Consider the following 11,109-nt stretch of genomic DNA (forward strand, 5'->3'; position numbering starts at 1 on the left):
GGTAGGTCGTCTCGACCGCATTTTACCTTCAGCTTGCTATTTTTCCCAGCGACCCCATATTTCGACCTCAACCAAACACTGACTTAAGCATCGGAGGGCCTTAGCTGGGGGCCACCCCAGCAAGCCTAACGATCTGCTTCTTTTCTCAGGGCCCAATCACTAGTCTGGGAGAGGAGCGACCTCGAACCGCTTGGGAGACCGAACCAAGGAGGTCGCGTATTTTCGACCCGGATCAGTTGGCGCCGTCTGTGGGAATCTGAGGAAAGCTCCTTTAGATTTGGTTTGAGGAAGAATTCGCCATGTCAGAATCATCAATGCGTGAACAAGAGGGAAGGTGGCATCTCACCGATGAAGAAAAGCAGCGGATGATCGGGATAGCGAGTAAGAAGGCCATGGAGGAGCACTGCCCATCTGTCAGGGAACCATCGGGGAAAGGACGGACGGAAGAACGGAGAAAAATGATCTTGGCTGGACAAGTAGAAGGAACGGTTCGCATGAGGAAGAGTAAGGAAATAATGCCAAGAATCAGTCGGGGGAAAGAGAGATCAGCTACCACATCCAGCAACAGTAAGGTAAGACAAACAGCGACCTCCAGAGTTGAAGTGGGAGGCGTAAGGCGGCAGATAGAGAAACTGAAGCAGCAGTTAGAAGACCTGAAGAAGCGAAGCGACCTGAAGAAGCAAGGCGACCTGGCTAGGCAAAATACGAACTCGCCCTTCACCAACGAAATGCTATCCGAAGTTGTTGGTCCAAATTTTCGACTACCCGATCTACCTAGATACGATGGGACGAAGGACCCGCGCGAGCACATCACAACATTCGGAATGGTAATGAATTTATATAGGCAAACAGATTCTATTAACGCAAGGCTGTTTGTGACTACTTTGACAGGGAAGGCACAAGAATGGTTCACCGGCTTGCCTAACGGGACCGTTGGATCATATGAGCAATTGTTACACAGGTTCGCATACCACTTCGCTAGCAAGCAAAAGCCGAAGAGATCAGCGATCCACTTATTCGCAATCCGACAGGGAAGAGAGGAATCTCTTAAAGATTTTATGGGGAGATTCAATAACGAGACATTGGAGGTGCAGGATCTGCGGATTGATATGATGACGAGTATATTAATACACGGTTTAAAGAAGGGGCTGCTTGCATCAGCGTTAGCTAGAGATCCCCCCGGGAATGTAGAACAATTGACGCTTTTGGCCCACAAATATATCAACGAGGAGGAGATGAATACAATCAAGGATAGAGAATGGGAAGGAGATCGAGAACGAAGTCGAAATAGGTGAAGGTAGCAATCCACTACAGTGGGTATGTTTGTATCTTTATTTGCATGACGGATGATTATTATCTTCTTGAAATGTTCGTATTTACATCACAAATCATGTACGCAATTACAATATTTGGTTAAATTAGCACGTATGAATGTTCACATGAAATAAATAGCTCCAGCTCCAGTAGTATCCTACTCCACGACGCAATATCACACAACCATCAACTACGCGACCTGCACAATGCGCGATCTCATTGTGTCTGTGAAAGACCACCAACCACGCGACCTGCCCAAGGCGCGATCTCATTGTGTCTGTGAAAGACCAGCAACTACGCGACCTGAACAAGGCGCGATCTCATTGTGTCTGTGAAAGACCACCAACCACGCGACCTGCCCAAGGCGCGATCTCATTGTGTCTGTGAAAGACCACCAACCACGTGACCTGCAAAAGGCGCGATCACATTCTGTGAGACCACCAACTACGCGACCTGCGCAAGGCGCGATCTCATTGTGTCTGTGAAAGACCATCAACTACGCGACCTGAACAAGGCGCGATCTCATTGTGTCTGTGAAAGACCACCAACCACGCGACCTGAACAAGGCGCGATCTCATTGTGTCTGTGAAAGACCACCAACCACGCGACCTGCCCAAGGCGCGATCTCATTGTGTCTGCGAAAGACCACCAACCACGCGACCTGCCCAAGGCGCGATCTCATTGTGTATGTGAAAGACCACCAACCACGTGACCTGCAAAAGGCGCGATCACATTCTGTGAGACCACCAACTACGCGACCTGCGCAAGGCGTGATCTCATTGTGTCTGTGAAAGACCACCAACCACACGACCCCTCGTCTATAAAGGACCAACTACGAGGCCTGGAAAGGGTACAACCTGGCAGGACAACATAAGGTGCAAAATCGTCCGAAACCGATCAATGCGATCAGGAGAAGTGTTTGAAAATCCCTCCAATTCTCCCTATATTTGAGGTCGGATTGATGATTATCTTAAGGGAATTAGGGGAATTCGAAGATGAAAGGGGAATCTCTCATAAAGAAGGAAGTTCATTGAAGAGGATAATTTACAGATTCTACCTCAACTCTGAGGTAAGTACAATGATCGGCGTAAACGATTACAAATTGAAATACAAGAACCTACTTATCTACTGCATCTTCACCACTACCCTCAAGGTCCTCCACCAAGACCGCAAATTCATCATTATGTTGCAAAGGGGGTTCTTCAGGGAACGCCGCGAGATTACCATCCAAGGACGGGTCGGTCCAGTTCGTGTCGAACCCATCAGCGAACCCCTTCAGCTTCTTTATTTGAGAAATGCAGCGATTAAAACCTTCTATGAGGTAGTCAGCAGACTTAGCCTCCACAGCGGTTGTGAAGGCGGTAGACTTCATGAAATCTCGAGCTCCCTGTAACCGAGTGTCCGCCAAGGTCTTCTTATAGTCATCAGAACTCAGGTACTGGTCGCGACCTTGACTCCGGGCAACTTCGAGCTGGTGTTGATGCTCTTCTGAGAATAGATATTCCTCTCGACCAGCTACCCGACCCGCAGAAAAGCCTTCAGCCTTAGCCGATTCCACCGAAGACGCGACCTTCTGCCTGAGCTCTCTTAATTGAGCCTCTAGTTCGGACTTCTGAGACTCGAGCTCGACCTTCTCTTTCTCACAGGTCGCTAACTTCGAGCTCTTTTCCTCGAGTAGCTTGTCAGCGACCATCTTCTCGTGTCGCCAGTAACTGCATTTCAAGGACAAATGGTGTCCAAAAGCTGAGACCTACATATAGCAGCAGAGAATTAGTTAAGGCAAAAGTAAAAGAAGTTTATGAAGTTGGTAAAACACTACCTGTGAGAGGGAATGAGCGAAGTTCTGCTCGACCCGAATATGCGACATGGGTGCAAGGAGAGCTTGATCGCGAGGTAGGATGGTGGATTTATACAACTCCCAGGAGTCTTGGCCAACGTGGGTCTTCGACACGGAACTTTGGCCCGAAATGGCCCAGTTCGGTATCAGCCTCTCACCCTCCATGGCAGCCGGACTATAAGAAGGCGATTGGAGGTCCTTCTGGGTCTCTCTCCACCAGGCAGTCAGTTCGTCCACTACCTTCAGATTCTCGCTCTCCGCTGAAGAATCTGCCTTAGATTTCTTTTGGGAGGAGGGATTAGGTCGCGGGGAACTACGCTTCCTCTTGGACGACTCCGAAGCGACCTGTTTCCCCTTGGACTTCCTCCGGATGAGCGGTTCGGGATCACTTGGCTCTTCGGAGTCCCTCGGTAAATGCTCAGGAGTGGGATCGTTGTCCCCACTGGCGACCTCGATGGGAGTCGCACCCGATGGACTCAGAGATCGAACTCCGTGCGACCTCGACGCATCTTCTGAAGGAGCAGATAGAGTATGCTGGGAGTCTGGTCCCGAAGGAGGAACTGCTCGCTTAGCCCTTTTCGCACGAACCATTCTTGCAATGCGAGCATCCATCACGACAGAATCTGCAAAGATACAAACCAGTCACCACTAAGTACCAAAAATTACGAACAGAGGAAGGTAAGAGATTGATCACCTAAAGAGCCCCGAGTTTGAATAGGTGCCGGACTGAGACCTGCGAGCTTCAGGGTATGCTCCGTCAAAAGCAATTTGGCTTGATATTGGTACTGGGTGATAGTAATGATCAGGTCGTCATCTAACCCTACGCCGTGGATTTTGGGTTCGGGTTTAGTAGTTCGCCAATCACAAGGGAATGGCCAGACTTGGTTAGGAGGAGGTCGAAGGAAGAAAAATTTGTCTTTCCAAGAGCCCACATTGGACTTTAGCTTGGTAACAAAGGAGCAGTTTGGTTTGGCAGTAAGATAGAAGAAACCCTGGTCGCCTGACCTCTTCGAGGTCGTAAACTTGTAAAGCGACCAGAAGCTATCGAAGTCGGGTTCAAGCTCGAAGTATTCCATTATGATAATAAAGGATAAAATATGGTAGATGGAATTGGGAGCTAGTTCCATGGGACCTATCTCCAACCTAGATAAAATTCTAGCAACGGTACGAGGAAGGGGAAAACGCAAGCCCGCAGCTAAATGTACAATAGAAATCGGACAACTACCGGGTGGAGGTCGATTCATGCGATCCGAGGGAGAAGGAAGAATAATTTCGTAATCTAGAGGAATATAATACCTCTCTCTAATCGCATCAGCTGTGAAGTATAAAGTGCTCTCAATGGTTAGCCAAGGTTTATCAGTTGGTTCGCCCTCGCTATGTTCTGGGGTCATCAGTGAGATCGCTATCTCCGGGTCGCTTCTACCTACGCTAGGGGATCCTATCTGTTTTCTACGAGCCAGGGGTATTTGTGAGGTCGCAGAGGAGCTGCCGGGACTACCCGAAGAACTAGCAGATGAACTACCAGAGGTACTCGATGAACTACCAGAGCTACTAGATGAACTACCAGATGAGCTACTAGAATTACTAGGCTTGGAAGACATAATATTAAAAGGAGGTCGCTCGGAAGTACCTGGCTAGAAGGCAGGTCGCAGCTGGAGGAGGCAGATCGCGCGAGGAACGATTGAGATTGAGAATGAAGCAGAACTGCAGTCGAACCTCCCTGTATTTATAGGGGTAAATTTATGGAGATCCGTGTCGAAGACAACGGTCGGATGTCGAAAGGCAACGGTCGGATATCGAGATGGCGATGATGATCTGAGGGACGAGATCGATAGACCATTCGACTTTCCTTAGCGGGCTACTCACACTAAGAAAAGTAGGGGAGTAATGATGGGGGTAAAACCCTATTTTCTCATAAAAAGACAACTTTGCCCTTGATGGGGCCCAAAATCGCAAGTTTGCCAGCATGACCCGCGCCACTTTCACCGGGTCGGGTCGCGACCCGACCCGACGACCTGGAGCACGTGGCACGCGCGTAGCGGGTCGATAGACCCCCTGGTTCTCTATATATACCTCCCAGTCAATGTATTAGAGGTAGGTCGTCTCGACCGCATTTTACCTTCAGCTCGCTATTTTTCCCAACGACCCCATATTTCGACCTCAACCAAACACTGACTTAAGCATCGGAGGGCCTTAGCTGGGGGCCACCCCAGCAAGCCTAACGATCTGCTTCTTTTCTCAGGGCCCAATCACTAGTCTGGGAGAGGAGCGACCTCGAACCGCTTGGGAGACCGAACCAAGGAGGTCGCGTATTTTCGACCCGAATCACTAATGTTTATGCATCACCTTACATCCTTAAATACTTAAATTCAATCTCTTAGTTTGGTCATACATTCAGCTTAACTTTTGATAAAACTTGAGAACAAAATTGTAAAAACATAGGCCATCAATTGGCATGACCGTCATTGCTACTGCACAAAGCCAATATCTCGTAAGGGTACACAAAATTTAGTCCATTGCATCCATCCTGAAATAAATTACCAATGTACTTATTTTCCGGACTTCCCTTCACTTTTCCGACCGAGGTATCCTATGAGCCCTTCGTCTCAAAATCACAAGTCCGCCTGGAAGGGAACACCCATACACGGGATCCATTCGTCTCCATTAATAAACGATCTAACGGTGAACTTTCTTGCATCATCTTCCGTATCGTTAACTTTCAAGCCTTTCCATTCAACCCTATTCGTTGTGTTGGCACCAGGACCAGTATTGTTGTATTCGACGTAGTATATAGTGTCGGGAGCGGTAGTGCTGTTAGACCAGGGCAGCCAGCCCTTGGGATCAATCAACCTCTCCAATTGGCTCTCCATGATAATGGTGGTGGAGTAGTCCTGCCACGGCCGCCCTAGAAATGTTTTAATGTCGCCAAGATCCTCAGCAGCCGTGACACAACATTTTTGTATCGATATGCCCGTGTTGGAGAAAGGGTTTGATTTACCTTGTGCGGTTATGGTGTTTTTCTGGTAGGGCAGTGGCCTTTTCACGAGTATGTCGCAGTCCTGGATCACGACGGATGAGTCTCCGAAGATGAAGTCTATTGTTCCATAGATTTTGCATCCTCGGTAGAATTGTCGATTGGATTGTGCGTAGAGGGTGTCTTGGTAGGCATCGATGAGACACCAATGAAAAACTGATTTGTCGGAAGCTGAGAGTAAGGCCACGGCTTGGTGATTGATTGCACCCGCCGTGTTTTGGAACCCCATGTCCCTGGCAAGGAATCCCTTGCCTATGGCCGCTGCATGGAATTGACAGTGATGGAGCGAAACCGATAAAAATTTGAAAAGAAAAAATAAAAAGGTCGAACTATACGCAACTCATATTTTATTTTATTTTTTTGAGATGAATAATAAAGATGATTAACCAAGGTATTTAAATACGGCAAAGTTATAACTTTTATCTTATAATTTTAGGTCGTTAGTACTTTTGGTCTCGTAATTTACTTCATTTACACATTTAGTCCATTTTTTGACGAATTTAGTCGCGAACGTCTCATATTTGGTTCTTTTTTAACAAATTTATTCGTATGTTGACAATTTTGATCCCTTTCACACTGTACCAACCTCATTTTTTGTCCTGTAATTGTGAGTCGTTAGGACTAAATTTGCCAAAAGAGGACAAGTGTTCAGGACTAAATTCACCAAAAATAAACACATGTTTAAATAGAATAAATTATAGGATCAAAATACTAATAGCCTAAAATTATAGAACCAAAAATATAATATCACCTTTAAATAATAAGATTTTGACTTGGGTCAAATTGACTCGAAGCATTTTTCTAAGCGTAAAAAACATTTTATAATTATAAAAAAAATTATTAAATAAAAAATTATATTTACATCCTCAGAAATTTGTCCCTTCAAATTATATTGATCTCCTCTCAATAGGGTTCCAGAAAAAAAAAATAATAATAAGATCATGTTGAAGCCAACTTTACCATTTTGTTGGTGGGAAATTTTTTTCACTGAATTTGACCACTTTTTTAATTTCCAGAAAAAAAGGCTTTCAAGCTTAACTCTAAGCTTCTTCAATACCCATGGAATAATTAACAAGAGGTACAAGGGTCAAGTTGTAATATTCTTAATAATCCTCATTTCACTTAGCTCATATATATCTTATTTGATTTAAATATAATATTGCCTCAATGTGATGTTATATAAATATAAATAAATTATATATATAATGTGTAGGGGTAAATGCATAAACACCCCAATCCTTTGTAAAATTACACCTATATATATATAATATTTACCTCTCAAGTCCTAAGCAACTCATATTATTAATATTCACTAAATAAATAATCATGTATTTATATATATATATATATATATATATCATAATTATTAGAACGAAATTATACTTTTAGTCTAATAGGATTAAGGTACGTAAAAAACTTAAGTCCTCTACTTTAATTACGAGATTTTTACAATGGTCCTAAAATTTTAAAAACTCCACACATTTAATCCTAGACTTTACCAAATTTTCAAAATTATTCAAAAATTGAAAAAGTTAGAGACATATAATCCCATATTCAAGTTTTCGTCAAAAAATAAAGGGAAACAAAATTCGTCTTATAATTTTGGTCTGAATTCATTTTGGTCCTTTATCTTCAGTAATGTTAGATTTAGTCCTTTATCTATCAATTTTGCGTGGATTTAGTCCTTTAGCCTATTTTACGACTCTTTTGCCCTTTTAATGATAAAGGCTAATAGTCTATCCTAATGTTTTAAGTGTAATATAAACAAATATTTTTTTCAATAAACCTAAACTCTTACATCAGTCTAGGCGAGCTTTAGCTATGAGACGCAAAATGAATAGATATATATGAACTAAAATTGCTCTTAAAAAGCTATGTAAGGGTAAAATTATTCAAAATTGAGTCAAAAAACTAAAATTAAGCAATTCTAAAAGTTACCAAACTAAAACCAAAATAAATAAATTTTAAAAACTAAAATTAATAGTAGGTAAATTTAAAATGACTAAACAAATAATTTTTCAAAAAAAAAAAAAATGACAAGAACAAGTGCAACATAACTAAACTGTTTAGGATTTTTAATATAGAATATTCCACTAGTACGTAAATAACAGTGTATCTACTACTGTTTATATATAAATCGACAGTCTGCATTTAACCCTTTAATTAAATAAGATGAATAGTTGATTTTCAATAATCAAAATAATAATCTTTAAAAATATTACAAAAACAGACATTATCTTTTTTATTCATTACAAATGCATCCCTACGATATACGCTTACGTTTAGCTTCAATAAACATCTTCGGCATTTAAATTTACTATTATTTTATTTCCTTTCCGGTCAAAGCCCTGAAGAGGCATTTATGTCTTTTCACTAATATTCTCTCATCTATATAGTTTTTGCAAATTAATTCAAAGGATGTATTGTAATTTTTAATCTAATGAAGTGTTACTTGTAATTATAACAAATCGAGATATGTAAATGTAATTTATCCTTTTTCACTAGCTCGTAGAATTGTTAAAAGATGAAAAGATTAAGACTCCTCGTCCTGTGGAAAGGACAGTTACATAAATCAAGAAAATTTGGCTAAAGGCAATTTATCCCCTGTTATATGTGAAATAAGCAAAAAAAAATTAATAAATTGTCCATTATGTTTTAAAAAATGAAGCAAATTACCCTTATAAATAGTTTAGATTAGCAGGTAAATTGCATTTTTGGCCAAACAATATTGTACAAAACTTACCAAAGGTAGCAGACATTGAGGTGGGTGTTCCTGTACCATTGCTGAGGTTGCTGGAAACAATGGTCCTCTCCATTCCATCACCATACATCATCACATTCCATTTGTCCCTCCCAATCCTCACATTTTCATGGTACACTCCTTCCTTGACATAGATAATAAATCTCCGATCACTGTTTTCAGGCACGGCTTCGATGGCTTCGTTTATCGTGTCGTAGTCACTTGAGCCGTCTGCAGCGACAACAACGTCAGGCATTATCGCTCGCTTCATACCATGTAGGAGCATCTTGTCCTCAGAAGACAGCCAAATGGGCTCCCAATCACCACTAGGTTTACTTGTAGCGTGGTCGATTGTAGGGACGGATGAGGGTTTTTCATGTGGGGTCGTATATCCATCGATCATACTTATGATGGCAAGGCTAGTGCCAACAAGTCTAGTAGAGTTGTCCAAATTTGCACTTACGATTTTTCTCACTTCATTGGACGAGTACTCAAAGCCATCCATGCACGTCTTCAGGTCGGCCCCGGCAGCGCTCAGCCATGTCCTAAAGTTGGCTCGGTTCTCGTGTGTCGTTAGGGCGCCAGCGCTCGTAGGTAGTGACAAATTGAGGTTGTACAATGCTAGGGAAAGGAATTCTTGACAAGCCTCCAATGCTGATAGCAAGAATTTTTGGTGCAAATCATCTATTGTCCGAACTAGTATCCCTTGTTCGGAGAAATTCTTGGAGACTCTGGAGACCTCGTGGATGGATACTTGGAGAGAAAGGGTGTAAAGAAGTTGAGGGTCATAGTCATTTTTTGAGTGAACTAAGGGAGAAAGAGTGTTATAACAAGTTCTTGGAAATAGGGTCATGTCACATAGGGTTTTGAGTGATGTGAAAAAGGGTTTGTGAATTTGTTTGCTTTGAGGTAATCCAAACAACATTGCAAACATAATAAAACCAAGAATTGTCTTCATTCTGAGATATATGTTTGTGTTTGATTTGTTTGGACCAAATATATATATATGTATATAGGGAAATCATGTAATAAGGAGGGGCCTATTTGTATAGTCTAAAGGCTTAGGTAAGTGACTTTATTTAGAATCAGAAAGTTGTAATTAGGACATGAAATCTGAGGACAACTTAATCATATTTAAAAATCAGATACCCCTAATCATGACTTTGGGTTATTAAAAGTTTTTTGGGTGAAAGTCTAGTATAAATATATAGGTTCATTATGACATTTAATGTGCCTGATCACAAGGATCATGACATCAAATTTCGTGTAATTTTTCATTATCTAAAAAAAGAGTGTTAGTAATAAGAGTTTAAGTGGTCTTGATATTATAATTATTATTAATTGTGTGAGTTTAATGTAATATACCACTATTACAAAGGTGAAATGTTCAAAAAAGACGAATCTGGTTATAAAAAAATTTATTTGACTTGTTATGAGTCAGTAATAAGTTAATCGACGGTAAATGTAGATTTTTTTTATTTTTTTATTAATATCAGCAAATTCGGTGAATTTGACTAACGAAAGGACTTATTTGTTAAGTTAAAGCAAACCTCAGAAGTGCTAGATGTAATTTTTCATACTACATGGGGTCTACGTGTAATTATATTAAATCTTAGGGGAGGGAAGTGTAATGATCCTGAAAATTTATTGAAAATTAATAAAATAGATACGTTGTTAGCCCATCATTAAAATTAAAAAAAATATTTATAATTTTTTAAATAATAAAATAATATTTATAATTATATTAAATCTTAAAGCAAATGGCTATAGTTCACGTTGTTACACGTAGTCCTAACATTCTTATGCCATCAACATCAAATTAAAAAGTCCAAACCCCTAGGTTCAAAGCTTAACATTACTACCTCAAAATTTTATACAGATACTCCTTTAGTATACTGCACTAACACCTCCTCAAAGAGTATATTTGTAATTTTATAAAAAGTAGGGAATACTTGTGTAATTTAATTTAATTTCAAGGGGTGTTGATGTAATTTAACCTTAATCTTTTCGAGTAGAATTGAACGTATCCAAATTCAGATTCAAGTGTCTAGTACACTATAATTGGATTTAAAAATGTTAGACATATGCATAGTTAATGTTCTTAATACTAATTATTTAATTAAAATAATCTAGAATGCACTTATTATTATAATTTTATATTAAATAAACAGTGTACTTTACAAC

General features: G+C 40.9%; 1 pseudogene; it reads right to left on the reverse strand.

Moving 5' to 3' along the window:
- Nucleotides 1–5,763: 5,763 nt before the first annotated feature.
- On the reverse strand, nucleotides 5,764–9,778 carry LOC105156308 (pectinesterase pseudogene; annotated as a pseudogene).
- Between the last annotated feature and the right edge of the window lie 1,331 nt (nucleotides 9,779–11,109).

The sequence above is a fragment of the Sesamum indicum genome, linkage group LG2, assembly GCF_026168435.1.
Source record: "Sesamum indicum cultivar Baizhima isolate 11 linkage group LG2, ASM2616843v1, whole genome shotgun sequence".
Lineage (NCBI taxonomy): Eukaryota > Viridiplantae > Streptophyta > Magnoliopsida > Lamiales > Pedaliaceae > Sesamum > Sesamum indicum.